Genomic DNA, 21,304 nt, shown 5'->3' with positions numbered 1-21,304 from the left:
ACAAGGCCCTTACTGCTGCTCTGTACATTGTCCAGTCGTGTCGTTGAACAGATGTTTTATCCTCCTGCGCCAGTCACGTCACTGAAAACTATGAATGATCTTTGTGACTTCTTCTCTCTATTATCTCAGAACAGTTTATCCAGAAATCTGCTGATATTTCCTTCGATACCAAATATTAGGGGTGTGCATTGGCACTGCCCTCACGATTCGATTCGATTACGATTCAGCAGGTAACGATTCGATTCGATTCGATTCTCCGATGCATTGCGATGCATTGCAATGCATCAAAATTCTACTGCACACAACATGGCAAATTTTTCATCAGTCATGAAATATTGAACAACAGATTTTATCGGCTGCTATGTATTATCACTCTCCTGTATCTTTGACATAAATGTCATAAAATAAAATAAAATTGAATGGTACAGGTATTGGATATGGGATTTTCAAACCTGAAAAAGAAAACATAGGATCACTTATAGGGCTGCCCCCAAAAATTAGCCGACCAAAATTTCATTGGTCGATTGGTCGCAGGAAAAAACAAACAAACCTTTGGAGCCGTGTCTTGTCAATATTAACTCAAAATCAATGACTTAACTATATGAAAGACTACGCTTTTATTTTGAAGGGCCCGATACAGGAAGTCGTGACACTTTCTGTTGTGGTTGTTTTTAGACGGCACGGCCTCTCCTTCTCTGCATCAGAGACCACCCAGCCTGAGCTCAGTCACTCCCCCTCCTCTACTGTGTTTATTGGTGATGAACGGGCATACTGCCTGTAGTAACGGTAAAACTACTACCTGTAGTAACGGTCAAACCCGACCGGCTTGTTGAATCTCGGACCCGTCACGGCCGGACTCACGAGCGTTAATTAATTAATTCTCAACCCGACCGCGGGTGAAAAAAAAAAAAGGAAAAAGAAAGCCAGCGGCAACACTGTTACTGCTGGTGCTGCTGCTTAGCATGTAGCTACAGGCTGCGCATGTCGTTGCTCCGGAAACGCCCCCGGAGGTAATTGAAACTTCACAACTTTATTTGAGGCCAGAAAATAAACAGTGACATAATCGATTATGGCACGTTGCCGCATCGATGCTGAATCGTGCATGTCCCACATTGCAATGCATCGCCCAATCGATTATTGTTGACACCCCTACCAAATATTGCCAGGAGCATGGCTGGGAGTGAAAGCTTGCCCGGCGTAGCAACAGTAACCAAGGGGGCGGGGCTTACGCGAAGGGTCAATTAGTGTGGTCGTGAAAGAGTTAACAGTGTCAGCTCTTCTTCTGTTCCTTTTCTATCAAACAGATGGTGTGTTTGAGTTTATTTACCTGACCCGAATGCATGTCCTGCAATGTGACAATCTGAGTTATTGTCCATTTATCGTTATCGAGGTGAACTGCTCAATATATTGTGATATTGATTTGAGGCCATATCAACTGCTCCCCACCAGCTTTGGGGGCAAGTATCTGAACCAAACCTTTTCAGCAGGTAAATCCTCCAGAGACCACCTGGATCTCCCTGTTTGCACCACACAGTACTGTACAGTTGATACAGGGACTTGTCTTGAACATAGAGGCTGATATTCACAAATCTATGTAAACCTTACTGTTAGTGCCTGTTACTGTTAGTAATGTTGCAGTTGTGTATATTTTCAATTGTCATGTATTGTGTCTTGTATAGGCAGCAGCACATCCCAGCCAAGCAGTCTAAAACTACATTTTATTTTTTCTTGTTATAGTTACTTCAGCAGCAGCTCCTTCTCTGACTGTATCAACACAGCCAGTCAAGCAGCCAGCTGGTTTGACAGCAGGAGTACAGAGCGAGCTGCGACCCACAGCTGCTGTCTCTTCTTTCGGGGCAGCCTGTCTGCTAGGACATACCAGTGGACGCTGGGGAGCTGGTCTCGTGCCAGTCTCGTCCTCTCTGTTCTCTCCACCTCCTACTGCTGCTGACGTGCTTCAATTAATCTAATGACACTGGTGTGTAAAAGTTATCCAAACACTAAAAGATCAATATTTGACATTTATTCTATTGTTCCTCTCAAGAGATGAACTTTATTCACTTAAAAATGCCAGAATTTTTTAATTTTATTATCCTGGTGTCACCTTTGGAGACATACTGTATTGGGATAGTTCACCCAAAATTCAAATTTCACTCATTATCTACTCACCCTCATGTGGACTAAGGGCTGGGAGAAGTTTCAGAGTCCTCCGTGCCTTCTCTGAGTTACAGCGGGGCTCCGTGCAGCACTGCATGTCCATATGACGGTTGCGAACGGAGCTCACTTTACTTTGTCCAAAAAGACACACCAAAAAAACATCCAAATACCTCCATAGTGCTCGTCTGTAATGTCCCTCTTGTATTGAAGCCCCAACATGAGAAATTGTTCCGAAAAAAATTTAATAAGTCTATATTTTAAGCTTGTTTGTAGCAGAAGCTCCCAGCACTGCTCTTCCTGGTCCATCCAAATCTTGTGCGATTTGCATTGACACCCAGTTCACGGCTCCGCAAATCGCATGAGATTCCGGCAGAGCAACACTGGGACCTTCTGCTACAAACAACCTTAAAATATAGACTTATTTAATTTTTTTTGGAACAATTTCTCATGTTGGGGCTTCAATACAAGAGGGACATTACAGACGAGCACTATAGAGGTATTTGGATGTTTTTTTGGTGTGTCGAAGAAAAGTGAGCTCCGTTCTCAACCGTCATGGACATGCAGTGCTGCACGGAGCCCCGCTGGAACTCAGAGAAGCCACAGAGGACTCTGACACTTCTCCCAGCTCTTAGTCGACATGAGGGTGAGTAGATAATGAGTGAAATTTGAATTTTGGGTGAACTATCCCTTTAAGCTGCTCTGACAAGTATTTATTTGCAGCCTTTATGGATAATTACAACAACTGGTAGCCTAACTCTGAAAATAAAAGTAGCATGTTAGCATTGTATTAGGGAAACTTTTGAGCCTCTTTTGTTCTAAACTTTTTTTCCAATACATTGATCAATAAAATGACCATAGTTATGCTCCCATGGTGTAAACTGACATCTATCATAACATTCTCTATTCGTGTATTCAATAATTAAATATTGATTATTGTGATTATTATTATCATTATTCAAAGAGACTGGAATTCATTCATTGATGTTAACTTTTGTTGGACTGTTGCTGTGTTGAATCAGAGCCTTGAAAGCATCTTTGTCAACACGCAGCCAATCACTAAACATCCATCCTAAGCCTAACCCATCCAAGTCGTCCCATGATGCATTAGTGCGTCTCTCTTCCTCCTCATCTCATTATGTGCCGAGTTCACCTTCAGCACAGACACAAATATGCGCAATCACGTGCACACATGCCCAAATCCACATCCTCCTCTTCGCTCGCATGTGTGTGTAATTATCAGCGTGATGAGAGTTGCATTTAAATGGGTATTGAAAAAGTCTGGTGACAGAGAGAGCTGCTGACCTCGCCATGAACCACAGACACACACACACACAAATTGCATACTGTGACACATGCACACTCCCGAGCACCAATAACACACACTCAAGTCTACACACCTACAGTACACACAATTACTTTGATTAATAGACATAATTCCTGCTTCAGCAGCTCCACCACCACCACATATCACTGCTGGGTGTGTGTGTTTATGTGTTTGAATGGTCTTGTCTAGGTTTGTGTGCTTGTATGTGTGTGTGTGTTTGTGTGTCTATCATGCTCACAAACACAGAAGAGGTGTGGGCAGGAGGACGGGCAGCAGATTAAATTATTAACTCGTGACTTCTGCTGCGACCTCATGATGAAAACAACAGATACTATTAAGGAGGTAATTATTAATCAGACTGTTGTTATTAATAGAACATGTACTAATTTAACATTTCCATTAACACGTCTCATCATTCAGGATAACAGTATGTTCAAACTATTTGTTTAGACTGTCAGAACCCAAATCAGATGACGTGAACCTGCTTCAGCTTCTTACAGCTACAAGTACCGTAAATTCCGGACTATTGAGCACACCTGAAAAGAAAATAGATTTTGTACATATATAAGCCGCAGGTTTTTCATGTTGTAACATTTGATATTATTTACACAGAAAGACAGTACACAGAAGATGTGTGCAACTATGCAAGTCCACTGGCTTTTCCGCTGTTTCGGTTACGCTCCTCTCAGCCATGTGTATTTGTTGACAATGAAGCCGGCGAAAAATCAATACGGAGCAGTGGATAACGTTACATAAATAACATAATACGATGTTACGGTGTGTGTGTTTGTGTAGTCTTAACCGTCATAAACAAAACATTACTTTTTACGGAGCGCGTTTGTGTCGTGGTGCTGCAGAGACGAGAGCTGGAACAGCGGGGGCGGTGGCCAGGTGCTGTAGTGATGTTGTAAGGTTGGTTTTCAGCCATGAGACGCCAGGTGAAGACAGAGAGCCTCTGTTCTCACTCGTAACAAGTCACAAGTCATGTAGTTAACGATCAATAGCCACGGGAGAAATCCTGCTTAGTTCCTCTTGCTTTTTTTTTTTTCAAACTGTACCTGAACGGCACCAACACGGCATCAACACAGCACCAACAGACAGTAACATGCCTGGTTAGAAAATAAAACACTGCACCAACACTCAAAACTAGTGTCTTCTTCGGCGCATAATCTTTCCCCACATGTCTGTCTCACCTGCGCTTCCTGCTAGAGCGCCCCCTGGAGGCCGTTAGCCAGTAAAAATCTATAAATTAGCCACATCGTTGTATAGGCCGCAGGGTCCAAAGCGTGAGAAAAAAGTAGCGGCTTATAGTCTGGAAATTACGATAAATTGTGCATGACTTAGAGTGACACTTAAGTGAAAATCAACCTTTTGAGTAATATTGTTCATGCAGGGATGGCTAAAAACACTTTTTATAACCTCTCACACCACCCTTCAGCATCATCTTCACCCCATGTCACATTATTCTCTCACTTCACAAAATAAACTGCTTTGGTCTCACAGTTGCCCTGTTTAGACTCTGAGGCTCCACTGCAAGCCGACAAATGACTAAATGCCACACAGATGATCATTATTTCCCAGTTATGTACACATTAGTTGCTATTATAGAGTCCCTACAAGTAATTGGAAACCATTACCTCATGACTGCCTTACCATTCCTTTTCCCCCTAAAGTAAAATAAAGCATCACCCTCATAAATTGACGGTTAACACAGCAGAGATTTTAAATGAGAATGCGCCATTAGCTCATGACAGGTGAAAACTAGACACAGAGGGACCCTCAATAAATTGTTGTTATTATGTTTGTAACACATTTATATTAACCCATTTAGACCGGGACAGCATTACCGCATTTCTACCATTAAAACCGGGGGCGCTGTTGCGTCATTCTACCTTTCAAACCGGGAAAGCGGATACGTCATTTTGTAGTCTTTGTAGTTTTTTCCGCCTATTTCCGGTCTCTTGGCCAATGAAATGCATCAGAATACACGTAGGAGCGTCGCAATGCCACATGGGACTTTAAAAAAAAAAAAAAAAAACTTTGAAATCATGGCGGAAGACGGAGGGAGCTCCGAAGTGAGTGAAAAAAGCGATCTTGATGAAAACTATTCACTCAGTTTTATTGCTGATCCGGACTTTGAACCCTTGGAACCAATTGACCGGTATTTATGGACGAAGAATATGTTTTTAGACGACGAAGATGAGGACGATGATTTTGTAGGTTTTGAAACCGAGTAGGACGAATAATTACCACCCTAACGTAATCCTCGAAGGCGATTTAACCGCACCCCAGGGGCGAAAGTCACCTGCAGATGCAACACCGATCACCGATGGAGGTATTTATTATTGTTTATTATTATTACAGTAGGCTAATGAGAGCTACCGTATGTCTTTCTTCCTATGTTGTATCATGTTTACATCTTGCTAATGGGCATGTATTCGTATTATGCATAGGATTTTTATTCAGTCATCATCACATACAGTACTAGTATAAACAGTAACGTTATCTTACAGTCCAATGTAATTTCAATATAGATGGTAGGCCTATTATGCATAGGATTTTTATTCAACTGTAAACAGTAGCTTACAGTCCAATGTAATTTACAATATAGAGACAGTAGCCTACATGTCACATAGTCACAACACATGAGAATTATGAATATTATGTTTTATATGAATATATAAATATTAGGCTATGTTTTATATGAATATTATGTTTTATATTATGCTTTCATCCAAGGTAGCTTACCTGTGTCTATATTTTTTCAGGTATCTACACCTCCAGAACAACCAGGCAGCAGATGTGAACAGAGATGACAAGCTCTGGAAAATGTGCTGGTTCCTGAACTACCTCACTGCCCAATCCCAGGCACTTATTCTTGTACTGACACTTTATTTTTTTACATTTTTGATTGAAAATAGTGCTGCTTGGGGCAGTGTTTAGCCCCATGTGTTGAGGCTATGGTTCTCACTGCCATTTCCTGTCAACTCTCCTGTTCAATAAAGGCGAAAAAGCCTTTTTTTCTCAATTTGCTGAGTTTGTTGATTTTTTAAAAAACTTTATTGAAGGTTTGGACAAATAAACTCAACTTCTCATGAAAGCCACAGGTATAAGCTCTCAAATACTTTTTGAATTTCATTTCTATCTGCTACAGAGCCTGAGAAATCAATTATTTAGTAGGCGTTGACACTTATGTTGAATTTCCAGAAAAACTTCAGGTTTTAGGGGGTTATTTTAAAATCGTCCTTAGGTTTTACAGGCATTTTTTCCAGGCGTTTTAGGCCTAAATGGGTTAAGAGTTGTGTGCTTCATTATGGACAAAACTAGAACAACAAAACACTTGGCAGAAGCTCACATAACCAGACTGTGGCTCTGATTTGCCACCAACACATTCACATTTCAGACGTTTCATGTGTGATGCCTTCAGAGTCACATGCAGTAGTGGGTTAAAGGGATAGTTCAACATTTTGGCAAATTGGCCCATTGCCATAATCCCTATAGTCATAGCAGTAGGTTTGTTACTGTTAATTGTCGGTGCAAGCTATTTTTAGAACGGTGGAGCAGAGCCGTGAGCTGCTCAGAGCTACGCTACAGAGGCTAATGGGATTTCGAAAATGACTCTGTCTCATAACGTTCTGTTATTATCTCATAGCGTGGTGAATGTGCAGGTCACAACTTGTCCACCAGAGTGTTTTGGAGTTGTCGGATTGTGTATTTGATGAGTTTGATGGGGGAAACCAAGAAATCCCATGAGCCTCTGTAGCGTAGCTCTGAGCAGCTTGCGGCTCTGCTCCGCCGTTCTTAAAATAGCTTGCACTGACAAATAAAGGTAACAAACCTACTGCTATAACTATAGGGATTATGGCAATGGGCCAATTTGCCAAAATGTTGAACTATCCCTTTAAGGCCCGGCAACCTGAATTTGACAACCTTCCTTTTGTTTTGTTTTTCCTAAGAAAAAGAGTGAATTTATTGTTGATTTCTTTGGGAATTGTTAAACTGCAGTCAACACGTGTTGGTATGGATATAAGTGTGTATTGTTGATAAGGTGAATCTTAATTCTCTCTGACAGTGATTATGATTGCCCCGCAGAGACACACGCGCACTGGTGTTACAGACTTCACAGGTGACTCATTATTCAACAGATGGCATTGAGAGACCACAAACAAACAAACGCACATAAACGCAGAATAAAACCCTTTGCCTCCCAAATACACACCAAACCTCCCCCTTGTCCTTGGCTGCCCTGTGAAATTAATTTCCATTTGACACACACACAGACAAATATAAACACAAAAACAGACAGGCACTGTTTAGACTCTAGATCCCACTGTCCTCAGAGAACCGGTGGTATTTTAGAGTTTTGTGGGGTTATCACAATCGAAGATAATTAGTTTTTCAGGTTTTGTACAATTTCTTGGCTAGTTCACTGACAGAAATTCACAGTGTGCAGATCTATTTACAGATCTGTCAGTTTAATGAATGTTAATTAACGTCCAGCAATCGTGTTTCTCATTGTATTCATTAATGTGCTCTTTATTTTTATTTTATCAGATTCAAACAAAGAAAAAAAGGGTCAATCATTAGCCTCAATTACTTCAAACGTTCTAATTCTTTTAATTTATTGACCAGCAAACATGTAATATAATAATAATTTCAATACTTTCATGAGCTCATCAGGAGTTTAAACATGTTAATATTTGACATTAAAAGTAAAAATATTCTGTTTGAATCTATCAGTTTCAATATCCTGCTCATAATGGTTGGATACAAATCTAAGGGCTTTCAAGCAGGAGGATTTCTGTGAATCGTGTGTGTGTGTGTTTCTGTGTGTGTGTGTGCGTGTGTGCGTGTGTGTGTCTGTGTGTGTGTGTGTGTGTGTGTGTGTGTGTGTGTGGATCCTAATTTGCCTCTTCCAGCTCTGTGTTTGCTTGCTGTACGACATCATGCTGTGATGCACACACAATCACAAAAAAACAAATTCTCTCAACAAGCACAAATACTCATGAAAACACTGTTGTGGGGACAGCGTTCACATATACTTGTACACAAACACATACACATGAACCACTGCTGTGAGTTTAGTTAAGGTGCACACGCTGCTATTATTTGTTCATAAAACTATGTAAAATCTGAAAACACAAATAGCATTTGTCTGGTTGGTCAAAGACACGGTGGGAGCAGCCTGCAGTGTTTTGTTAGAATTGGTTGATAGATTATAGGCCATTATAAAAAAAACTTGAATCCCCACAGTAGAGCAATTTGTTTTGCATGAGGAACACAAAAGAAGAGAATTAAAATGGTTGTCAGTCACCCAGGCTTCCTAGATACAGTATTATTTATCCATTAGGTATATTTCAAGTCTGCTCCTGCTACTTCCATTTCTTCATCTGGAAATTTTTGTGAGAGTGTGTGTAATGATATTTTTAAGTCGCCGTGGGGAGGTTTTTTTTTCAAGAGGAATCAGAGCAGGAACAGCACCAGGATTTCAATTCTAGGTGGGCCAAAGTAATTTTGGATGGGCATTGTACTTATAAAACTTAATATTGCCCTTTTCCAATTTAAGTTCAGTTTAGTCTCTTTAGAACAGAAGTGACCATGCAATATCGTGCACTGTAGGGCCAGTTGATGCCATTTCAAGATTCAGTGGCGAGATAGATGTATCTTTTTTGCACCCCTTAGTTATCACAAGCAGCACATGTGGGTATATTTGTCAAATCGTGCAAAAATGAAACATGGTATGCCTGTGCTTTCAATGTTTATTTATTTATTTGTTATCATGGATTGTGGAGACCAATATATCCATGCAATTAGAACAGTGACATCTTAATTCTATATTTAAATTTGATTTAATTCGACTTGATACTTACTTGAAGTGTAATTTTTGCAGCATTTAGAAAAAAAATACTGACTGCAGGGAATAGGGAGAGGAAGAGAGAGAGAGAGAGAGAGAGAGAGAGAGCTGTAAGGAATTCTTGAGAGAAAAATAATATGATAATGTTCTAATAAAAACATTATGGCCCCTGGGTCAGAAGTCATGGTCAGCTGCAGGGGATGTGGATTCAGTAGCTTGTTGAAGGACACTGCTTCAGGGTTTGTTGGGAATGTTTATCATCAGTTTCATTAAGTATGCTTTCTATATCACGTTGACATTAATAAATCATCGCACATTGATTGTGAGCCATTAGTATGATTAACATTAACACTGAGGCCATCTTCAGGATTCCTGGCAGCATTAATACACTGTATAGTCCTATGCTTGACATTGGGCAGCTTCCAAGTATTGTGGCTATAAATTTGCATATTGTTGGTTGAAAATCAGTTGGAGGAGCTTTGCGGCTCACAGGTTGGGAATGTGCAGATGTGAAACATTAAAGTTTAAGCTAAAGTTCAACACCTTTGGAAATGTGCTTATTTGCTCACCAACAGAGAGTTAGACAAGACGAACAATATCACTTTATGTTTAATAGGTTAAACAAGGACAATTGCTCATTAAAGTGCTTTAGAGGTGCTGTCAGACAGATTTGCTGATGCTACTTCGCTAACTAGCTGCTGGCCTTGATTTATGAGAGTGGTAGCCTACTGATTTTTTTTTTTTTTTTTCCACCCAACTACAAGCACAGAATGAAACAAAGAAACTGACGATAACTCTGATGTGCGTTCATTTCTATTTTCCAAGTAATAACATTTAAAGGTGGAGTCTGGAGTTTTGTTCGTTGCAGTTTGTAAACGAAACATTCAAACTGGGCCCCTCCTCTCGGGCTCAGCTGTGTAGCCTCCTGCCCCTGACAGCAGCAGTTGTCAGGATCGCAAAGGAAAGGAAATACAGTCTGAGTGAAGCGCTGGAGCCGTGGGCCGATACCTGGCCGTCAGTCACCAACAATGGGAGTCTCCAAAGTTTTGTTGTAATGGGCAGGAGGGCCGTTGTGGTGAGCTGGGAAGAGGGTGTTAGCGGCACATGCTAACTGCTACTGCTAGCCGAAGTTAGCATCGAGCTAGCTCACCTCATACTAGTTACCACTCGAGGCTTTAGTTGACGTGACGTCCGGGTATCCGTCCGCGGCTCCAGCGCTTCACTCAGACTGTATTTCTATTTCTTTAGCACTCGCTAACATCCGGGACAGCTAGCAAGGCTAGTAGTCGTGAGCCCTCCTACTCTGCTGCACCTGAGCTCTGTCATTGGCTGGTGAGCACAGACTCTCGCTCTCCACCCAGAAACGTCCCCATGCACAACAAAACAAAGCAAAAGACCAAAATACAGGCAGGGGGAGGGGGCACTGCAGACAGCCACCACCACATAGTCGAAGGCCATAGGTGATGATTAAGACACATTTCTTTTGTATGTCTAGCATTTATTTTTGGGAAAAAAACTCCAGACTGTGAGTGTGAATAAGGAATCAAGACTGAGTTGCTGACCTTTCCTGCATGTCATTCCCCCTCTCTCTGCCTCCCCCTTTCCTGTCTATCTCACTACTATCAAATAAAGGCAAAAAAGCCAAAAGATATACTTTAAAAAAAAGACTGAGTTGCTAGTTGCCTGTTCATCACCATGGCTGATTGCTAATAGGCTCTTTTGGGCTTCTGTCTTATTGATTTTTAGCCATTTTGTGACCACAGTAACACAAAACGAGATTGATGTGAAACGCCAAATGGTACGAGGCTGCTGTTCTTGGAGTGCAAATGGACCTGGAGCTTTCACAGTTTCTCACAAAGACAAATTGTGGAATGAGCGAGAGGCTGAACTAAAATAATTTCCTTGCAACGTGTTTATTTATCCTCAGTAAATCGAGAGAAAGAGAGCAGCTCACACTAAAAAAAAGGAACAAGCGTTTTTTATAGGAAACGTGGTCCTATTTTTTAACACACAAGCACCATATGCATCATAATTAATTTCAATGATGGGTGTTGACAGTGATATACTGACATTACATTTTACAATGGTCGATCTTTAAATAGCTATACAGAGACTTATTGTTAGTATTGCGTATTTATGCTGAACATGTGGTGTTTTTTCCTTCCGTGGTGACACTGACCTTATAATCGTCCTACAGGGAAAAACTGCTAAGAATTGAAGGAACTGTAGTGTAATCTACCTGGAAAAGCTTTCTCCCTTGTGGATTTCAGTTCTATTTTGTCTTCTTTTTTTTTGTTCTATGATACTTGGTGTGTTTGTACACACCAGTGCTGATATGAAGCAAACCGTCTTTGTTCTGCTTGTTCCCTCATTTGCAAACAAATCTGTGACCCTGACAAACCTTTCCTCCTTTCTTGTTAAAGTGTAAAGCAGTGTTTTTCATTTGTTCAGTTCACTACTATGAGGTTGTGACACATTTATTTATTTATTTATTTTGCCTAAAGTCTTTTTTTGTTGGCTTTGTATTGAGGTATGAATTAAATCATTTCTATTTTTGCACCACAGGACATTGTTTTGACAACTATTTTTCAGTATTTTTTTTTTTTTAAGTTGTTGAGAAACAGGACAAAAGCAATTTATCGTGCAGTGCGTGTGGTTGTCACGCTCTTTTCCTGTCTCGCAGAAAGATAGGCCTAGAAAGGGACTCGTACCCAGCTGCCTCAGTCTCTGTAAATCTGCCAATTTATTTTCTTATTATTGAAGTGCACCAGATGCCAATGACAACAAAAAACAAATCAATAATACTTATTTAAAGGACGACCCATCCCAAGCAAGTATCTGATGGTAAAAATACCCCCCCCCCCCCCCAAAAAAAAAAAAAGATGCCTGTGGAACAACTCTATTAAAAAAACAAGTAGGAGCTGAAACAAAAGAGTTTGATGTTGGCAGGTTGTGTTCATTTCAACTGCTTGTTAAAGGGACCATTTGTATGGTTGCTACTACAGGTCTACCTTTAGCATTAACTGCCATTTACTTGCAAGTCTAGAAGAGCTGAGCTGTTTCCACCTGTGGAAACCTCAAATTAACATGCCTGTGCCTGCCTTTACAGCAATTAACTCCAGCCTCCAGCCTCAAGCTGTATGTTATACTGTATAAGAATTGTAACATCCTCCTAGTAATCCTTAACGATCATCTACCACTGCATCACTCAATTCTTAATAAAAACAGAACTAGTGTCCCTGATGCTGAACTGTAGATCTCTCACATCCTGCACATTTCAGAGTCTGATTAGATCCCACATCTTACACTGTTTAATAAGAGTAAGGAAAATTAAGCCCTCTTAGTAAACTTTGGAAGTGTAGTGTGTCATAAAACCTTGCCATGACCCCACTGTGTCTCAATTCAAAGTTCACAACCCCTTGGTCACTCCAAACACAGAGGTAAGGGTCATTTATATAGGAAATATTAAAAAGCCATGGATCTTAATTCCTCTGCTGATACAAAGTTTTAACCTGACAGCAGCTGCCCACATCTTTTCAGTTCCATTTTAATTCAACAAGACAAAGATGATCCCTGTGTTAATATGGTTTATAAAAACTGGCACTTGAGCGGATTAAGGGGACAGAGAGCAGAGGGAAGGAATAAGAACGAGAGAGGAGAGGAAGAGGAAACAGTGAAAAAATAGTGAGACTGGCAGAGAGACAGGTGGAGAGTGAGCAGAGGGAGTAGAAAACAAATGGGAAAAGAGGAGGAGTGACAGGCAAATCATTAGAGGTGGTAGGGTTGGATATTAGCACCTTTTGGCATGCTGGTGAGAAAATGTGCTCATCCTACCGCTACCAGCCATAGTGGTGGGTAAACTAACATAGAACAATTACAGATGAAAGAAGCATATACCGCACAGGTTGAAGTGACCTGTAGTCACTCTGAAGGGTTCCTGGGAAAAAGAGGGGGACTAGGCCTAAAAAGTGTAGAAAAATAGAAGAATTAAAGGTGTAGTTTACTGTTAACATTAGATTTATGATATTGAAAAGAAATGAATTCATTCTTCAGTGGTCATCGAATTCAATGATCTTGTTTGAATTTTTGTCCAGGCTCAGACTGACAACCACTAGACAGTACTAACAAAATACCAATATACAGGAACTGAGTGAAAAGCTCAAAGCCTGTGTGCAAGTGAAACTGCTTGCATCTCTAGTCGATCCACTGACAATGTGCAAGGACATTCAAGGCTATGAATCTGAGCAGTTTGCAGGTAAGGTATGTAGGTTACACTTACCAGTCACTTGCAATAATATTTCTATATCTATAAATTCTTTAAGCAGGGGATTTAATGTTTTTTCTTTCCATTTTCTTCTTCTTCATAATTTAGTGAATCAAAAGAAGAGAATTTAACCAGACTATCCTGACATCCTTGTGGGTCAAGGTCTAACTCTTACATCAGGCAAGCTGGACAAAACTCAGAAGTAGGAAAAGGAATGACGGAATATAATTTTTAATTCGCCCAGATGGAATATGTATGCTTTGTGTGCACGTTAGTGTGTGGTAAAATAGCTAATTCACTAAGAAAATTACTGTAGATATTTTATCATTTTTCAAATGCAGTTACACACTGCTGGTTTAAACTGGAGTGCCTGGTAGGTTTTGGAACCCAACAGCCACAGTGGCAGGTGGACAAAAAAGTTCATTTCCAGCCCTGGGAGGGGGAGACAGACGGATCGCTCTGAGCGCTCTAATCTTGTCTTCCCCAAATGTACCTGACATTTCACTGCATCATAAGCAAGTGCAGCCGCCCAACCAGGCCAAGCATTAGTGGGAGACTTAAGAATCAAATCAGTAAGATAAAGGAGGAAGAGGAAGAAGAGAGAGGAGGTGAGTAGATACCATGAAATATAACAGGGAAGGTAGAAGAAGGCACACACTGTGCCTTGTCAGAATGTATTTAGGACTTCCTGTCTTACAGTCATCGTTGAAAAACCAACTTTCCTTCAGTCACACAGTGTTTGTCACTTGATATTATGTTCACATAATACAACTTTCCTGTTTAAAAAAGCCTACCCCTGATATCCTGGGGCCTAATGTACGTCCTTTTCCACGCTAACGTTCAGATGTATCAAAAGTGAAATGACTGTGGAAATGTGCAGTGCACCAACTTCATGGCTGGCAAATGTCACACGGCAGTTGGGACTGGTTTTATTGTTTCATCGAGTTTTAGTTTCATTAGAGTTTTATCCTTGCATGTTTTCCTTATTTATTGTGTTTTAGTTTTTATTGCATGTTTTAGTTTGTCCCACTGCCAGTGAATGCACCAATTTTTCGGAAATGCGCTGCACCTGCGAGGTTCTCCCGTTCTCCCTCAGATCTAATCAACAGCGGGGGAGGAGGGTCCCGACTGGAAGGAGAAGGGGAACAAAAGAGCGTGGAGACAAGGTGGCATGAGAGAGAGAGCATGGCTGGAGAGGACAGCAAGAGACCGGGAAACTTGGGCCGAGAGGAAGACGGAGACGAAGTGTGGAGAGACGGAAAATCCAGAACGTTACGACGCGTCACACTCTCAGCGGCAGGGCTTAAACGCTCTGCCTGGTGTGTGAGTATCCCTTTGGGCTGTTAGTAACGTTCTGGTGTGGGCATCCCCATGAGAGGGTGGATTGTGTTTGAGCAACGATACTGGCAGTGGTTTTGTGTGTTCCAGGTGGCCTCCATGTTGGAAGAGCCAAGGCACCAGAAAGAGGCTACCAGATGCCACAGCAAGTCTCCACTTCTGAACCTCGTGTGTCACTTTATCCCGGTCTGGCTGCATCCCTTTTTAACAGAGACTTCTCGTTTTAATGGACATGGACTCTGCTGGCTTTTAACTTGGTTGAAACCATTTTAGACGGTTTTAATCAATTGCTTTTACTCTGGTTTTAAGAACAAGCTCTAAAAATAAATTACTGTATGCACTGGCATCCATTGTTTCCGCCCTCTGCTTTTAACCATCACCGACAGTGTGCTCTCACCCGATATTCCAGAATCTGCAAACAATCAATAATTATTTACCTTCATCACCATTTTCACACTCCAGCCCTCACACATACGCATGTTTTGACAGCTATTGTTCATTTGGTGACACTTGGAGATGATGCTGGGAAACTGTTAATAATGTGAAAACAATTTAGTCCTCAGTGCGATGTGTACATCAGAAACACAGACTTCAGGCTGGCACAGTGCGCAATGGGTGGCTTCGTGGTGAGTAAATGTATTTGTCAGCACTGACCACCTCACACACACTCTCCCACTGCGCTCTGTGTTCATGCCGGAGGACAGCAAAAAAAAAAAAAAGATAAAAATAAAAAAGGACATGTTTTCGCGCCTCAACTTCATTGAGGAGCACATCCAACTCAAATTCGGTTAAAGTCCTCTTCCTCCTGAGTTTTTCCCAAAGTGTTATCTGATTGTGCAGAGAAGGGAATCTTTGGTGCAGGCCCTCTTTACATTGATTTGGATTTAAATGGGAGCGTGGACAGGGAGGAGTTTGGCACTTCTACATGTGTGCTCAACTCCATGTTGATTGGGATGTACAAAAGAAAAGTGCTTGGATATATGAATTTGATAGATCCAATTTTTTGTGTGCGTATGTTAGTTTCTGGATTTTCAGTAGGAAATCCATGCAAGTCCTTGATGAGGTCCCTGGTCTTTTAGAATGTCCACGTGCTTTGATGTTGTTGAACTTAACTTTATTATTTCTGAGGAGCTTTCCTGCATGGACTGTGGCACTGTGGCAGCCTGCCGCTTGGTCCGTTACGTAGTGGATGCAGCCACGACTGTAAATGCCCATGAGTAGCCGGTGTGAAAATCAGCTGCAATGCTTCATTTGTCCACGGGGAGGAGCAGTGATTATGTCCCGGGTAGGGGCCATAGTGACTGACATTTTTTCAGGGATCCCGTAGGTCACTGGATGGGAATCACAGCCGCCGGAATATAGTGGTAACAACATCCATCTAAGGCTGTCGTTGCACTTCATGGTTCAAGTGGCCTTATTCCGATTGTAAACGGGAAAGAGACATATGGAATCAGATATTGTCAGATCAGATTCAGGCCCTCATTACATGTGGAAATAAATCAGATATAAATTGGACATCTGCCAATACGTCTAAACAGAGAGATAAGATCTTTCCTGGCAATGCGTGCCGTACGTCATCAATAATAATATTAATTCACGTGCTCACACGTTTTGCTGAACCTCTGTAGCCCATGATTGACACGTGGGTCTGATCTGGACTACCATGGCCAGCTGCGGTCACTGACACAGGAATTATTACACTGTTTCATTTTTGTGGTGTCCGCGTGTCCGTTTGTTTCATTTAAGCCTTTTTACTTGGATTAAATTTTCTAAAGTTGCAACAAGTGGTGTCAGAGTGTGTGATTGAAAACCACCACAGTCTGCTTCCCGAATACAGAGATTGAGTTGATATCTCCGTAAATATCTCCATAAATAATCACACAAATAAACAATCAATACAAATCTCCTGGCTTTAAAAAAGTTCTCCGTTTCCTCTTCAGCGGGTTGTTTCACGTAGGCAAAGCAGGTGTAAATAAAACGTCCACAGAGCTGAAAGAGGTTCTGATCATATCGTTGTCAGTTTGTTCCAGGCGATGGAGTTTTTTTTTTTTTTTTTTTTCCCCTCATGTTCTGTATTATTATTTTTTAACCCGCTGAAGAAGAAGAATAGTGAACCTTTTTAAAAGACGGGAGAATTAGCTATTAGGTCATGTTATAATTACATAATAATTATAAATGAAGGTGAGTCTGGTGCTCAGAGTTTATATCCAACAAACTGAACATCTCCTCCTTACAAAATAAAGTTAGTGAAGTGGCTGCGTGGATGTATTTATTATCATTGTAGCAAACCAAACTGTAATCAGATAAAAGGTAGGCTTATTTATGTCATAAAAAAAAACTCCATCGCCTGCAACAACTGGTAACGATAAAATTGAATATGATCAGAAACTCTTTCAACTTTGTGGACTGTCTGTGAAGAATGACGGGAGTGAAGCCGACCTCATCCTCTGCTTCAGAGAGGGACAAATTGCACTGTCGGACCTGGGTGTCTACTGCGCACGCTGTGATAATGCTCTGACTGAAGCGCTACGGTGCAACGGACACAGAGACCCAGGTCCCAGAGCGCAGCGAGGAGAACAGCATGTGAGGAAGATGAAGATGAGCTTGGCCGCTAAAGTCTCTGGCCACAATGGTCTATAACAGCTGTTTATATGAAGCGAAGCGACCAATGTGACCTGAACAAACACCTTAGTGCATGATCTCTGTCTGCACTTAAAGGAGAATTCCGGTCATTTTTTACCCTAAATCATTAAATCACCCAGTGTTGGGGGGAGCAAAAAACGCGACTAAAATTGATGCATAGTCATGTAAACGTACTGACTGAAAACTTCCCCCCTCAAAGTTGAATAGCTAGTTGCATTTTTGACTGTGTATGTGTTTTGTGTGTGTCAGGGAGGAGAAATAGAGGCCGGCCAAAAAATACCTGGCGGAGAGATCTCCAGGCTGACACCAAAAAGATGGGATACAACTGGTCGCAGATCGAAAAGAAAGCCAATGACCGAGTGCTCTGGAGGTCCCTTGTCAATGGCCTATACCCCAGCAAGGGGTGTCAGGCGTAAGTAAGTAAGTATGTGTTTTGTGTGACAGTGGGAGACATAACCCATTGAGTGTAAACAAAATGTTGAGCAATGATAATGCTAATTCCCTGACCTAAGGCAGGCACTGAATACCCGCACTACTGCAAACATCTTCCAAAAGGCTGTTCATCACCTGTAATTCTTCCTCTTTAAATGTAGATTCACAACGATCAAATTGTGATCAAATATTCAACAGGAGGTATTATTACAAAACAAATATTTCCAGATAAACCAGTGGCCAGTAGTAGCTAGGCCTGTTATAATTTCACTTCTCAAATCAAATGGTTATGTATGTAATTGCGGTTCTAATTTCTAGGCCACTGACCACCAGAGGTGGTACTTTAAGCGTGGTTAGTTGAAATTTATATACCGTAGATGACCAAATAGTCGCCCATGTGCAAATACGTGCCTGTGCTCTAATAGCCGCCGGGGCCCGAGCTCATTTGGCATATTAAACGCTGATTCAATTAAAGGCCCGGGCGATTAAGTGTTTACCATAGTAAATGGTAAATGGTCTGTATTTATATAGCGCTTTACTATACCTGCAACGATACCCAAAGTGCTTTTACATCATACATCGCATTCATACACACATTCACACACAGTCTTGCACAGAAAAAAAAAAGTTTTTTTTAACAGCGTTTCACTGGCTCTCACCTCTGACAGTCAGCCCCTCCTCTCGCATGCAGGCGCACACACACAGACACACAAATGCAGGCGCGCTAGCAGGACAGGTCGCGCTGGACTGCTAATAGACCCCCCCCCCCGCCGATTGATAAATGCGCTAATGTACAGTGTTGAAATTACCGTAATTTCAACACTGTACATTAGTTTATCTATTCCTTTATCGTTCATAACACTGATCTGATTGGCTGCTCTGATCAGCTCCCTGTGTCGCTGTAACACAGACTGTCTTTGTATTTATTGTCTGAGCCTGTGAATATTCTCATTTGTCCAGGTCATAGTTATATCAAGGAAGTTCCACCAACGACTGTCGTTCTAACGTCTGTCGTTGGCACATGGAGCACAAAGGGATCCAGTGACATCATCCGTCTTGTGAAATCCCTCACAGAGGTTACTGTAAATACCTGGATCTCCACACCAGATAGTTGGACCAGTCCCAGCCTGGTCAGATGCGTACATGAACTGATGAAGCCTCTTGGATGAGAGGTGAAACGTCTTCCTAGACAAATAGCCAAGTCCAGTTGCATTCGATTTAAATTTCCTTGAGATATTTATTGTCTGATGTCAATAAAGATGTGTCAGGAAAAACGTAGTTTTGTTCCAGTGGTCCTCCTTGGTCTTTGCATGATGGTCTGGTGCTGCTCATAGCAAAAATAGCCCGTTTCAAATACACACCTGGTTCTTATAAACGCCTGGGCTCCAAGTCGATTTAGCATATTAAACGCCTGGGCTACGCAATGGTCATCTACGGTAACATCAGAATGACTGTGGGCAATGTGTATTTTGTGAGAGAGGCACCATCTTTTGGTCATGCTCTGTAATTCAATGAATGGGTGGAGTTACAGTAAAAAATAAACACGCCCAGGAGAAGGAGGGGGTCACTCCAGCCAGCTGGAACCTGGATAGGACCTGGATGGGATCTGGATGGGAGGCCGCTGGCAAGCAGCTGGCAGGTGGCTGGAATGGGAAAGATTGCATGGCTCCTACTATAGTTTTCTGTATGTTTTAAAATTCTGATTGTAAGCGCTTGAGACTTGTTCATCAGGTGAAAAACGCTCTATAAATAAAATTAATAATAATTATTATTATGAAATTCAGGTGCAACAGTGTTGGAATTAAATCTACTATTGTTTGACATCAACTTTCACTGGCAGAGCTCATCTGAACCATTTGAAAAGGATGTTTTCCACCTGTCTGTGGATGTAAATAATCGGAGCGCAGGACTGCAGCAGCTTCAAAACACCGGTGATCTCATCCTCAACTAATTATATCTCAGTAAATGTCTAGAGATAAATTCAGCATTGTTAGCCTTATTTTTTGTCTGCAATCACTTGACCTCAGTTTACATTATCATTCAGCATGCAAAGGTCAGACTATTCCACTTCACTGATGTTGTGTTTTTTTCACTGTCCTGCCTAAAAATATTCAGCTTGAGAAAATGCTGTCATCAGTGTCTGCATAATAAAATGTCATTAAAACTGTCTGACCTTTCTGCTCTGCATTTTTTAGTCTGTGTCCCTAATTCTTATATTTAGAGGTGTTTTTTATTCCATTCAGTGATTGCAATTTCTATAAAACCATGCTAAAGGTTCACATTATCATGTGACGTAGCACCACTCTATTGTGTGTCGTTTTGTGGGCCAACAGCATCAAGGGCTGTAAATGAAAGACAGTCTTTCTTCAATTTATGTAGCCTTTTCAATCCAGTTCTGTCTGTTATATTTCGTTGCTAAGTATAACACACTGTTGCTAGGGACGCCACTCTGATCAGAGGAGTACAGATGAGAAGAGGTTAAAGAGAAACAATGCAGGACATTTACCTTATGTTTCACTTTTACCTTCGGACTAATTGTGATGTCAGATAAATGACTGAGACTGAGAGTGGAGGTTCGCTTCCACACTGTGGCTGAAAACCGAACCTGCATGATCAGAGCCCCTGACCTGGTGTCAGAGCTCTTATCTCGGTCGAGTCCGCAACACAAACGCGCTCCGTAAACCATAATAGGGCTACACAATAGGGCTGTCAAAACGAACTTCGCTATTCGAATACAATTCAATTTTTTTTTTAAAAATTAGAAGATTCGAGTGTGGAAACTGACGTTCAAACTTCTGCCTTAGCAACGACGCAAATCAAAGTCAACGTCGTGCGTCGTGACGTCAGCATTGTGCTTACAAGATGACGGGGAGCAGCACGCCAACAGATGCAGAGCTGGAAAGCATAACCCCTGAAAACTTAAAAAGCGTTGTGTATAAACCGGTATAAACCAGTATAAACCGGAATAAAGCAGTATAAACCTGTATAAACCGGAGTAAACCGATCTAAACCGGAATAATCCGGTATAAACCAGTATAAACCGGCATAAACCGATCTAAACCGGAATAATCCGGTATAAACTGGTATAAACCAGTATAAACCGGAATAAACTGGTATAAACCGGAATAAACTGGTATAAACCGGAATAAACCAGTTTAAACCGGACTAAGCCAGTATAAACCGGAATAAACCGGTATAAACCAGTATAAACCGGAATAAAGCAGTATAAACCTGGAGTAAACCGATCTAAACCGGAATATGCGGTATAAACTGGTATAAACCAGAATAAACC

The sequence above is a fragment of the Trachurus japonicus genome, chromosome 19 (genome assembly GCF_045865225.1).
Source record: "Trachurus japonicus isolate A0001 chromosome 19, Traja_1.0".
Taxonomy (NCBI): Eukaryota; Metazoa; Chordata; class Actinopteri; order Carangiformes; family Carangidae; genus Trachurus; species Trachurus japonicus.
This window is presented reverse-complemented; position numbering follows the sequence as displayed.